Raw genomic sequence first — 574 nt, 5'->3', positions numbered from 1 at the left:
TATGTTCCTTTTTTTCTCTCCATTTTATTATTAGCGTCATGCCGAGTGACGTTTCAAATATTTTGGCTACCGTTCACCCTCTGGTAGTACTGCTCGTGGTCACTAGGTGGTGCTCCGAAGCTTCAGACAGCCTCAACGCCCATAGCAGTTTGATTTGATTTCCTTCCTTTGCAGAGGATCATGGATGACTCACTGCTTTTAAATAGTTGCTCGGGAGACGTGCAATGTGTGCCCACTTCATGACACGAGTCGACATCCGTATGCGGCTAATGTAGCAAATTTGTGGTCCAGTGCATTGTGTCAATGACCATAAGCATTATTTGCAGTCATTGATTATTCATGTGCATATTGGCATTTAAAGCGCATGCTCACTGTTCTTGTCTCATAAGCAACGCCTTTCCATTTTTGTGCCTGTGAAGGTTGAAGGCAAATTATTTATGGCACACTGGAATAAACCACAGAGATACACGGCCTCGAGAAAACTGTTCCAAAGCAATATCTTACTATGGGCTTGGTCTGTATGGCGCATGGTTTATTCAGCAATGAATAGTTCACCTGCTTGACAGCACTGTAT

The sequence above is a fragment of the Hippocampus zosterae genome, chromosome 10 (genome assembly GCF_025434085.1).
Source record: "Hippocampus zosterae strain Florida chromosome 10, ASM2543408v3, whole genome shotgun sequence".
In the NCBI taxonomy this organism is placed as follows: Eukaryota; Metazoa; Chordata; class Actinopteri; order Syngnathiformes; family Syngnathidae; genus Hippocampus; species Hippocampus zosterae.
Note: the sequence above shows the minus strand (reverse complement) of the source record.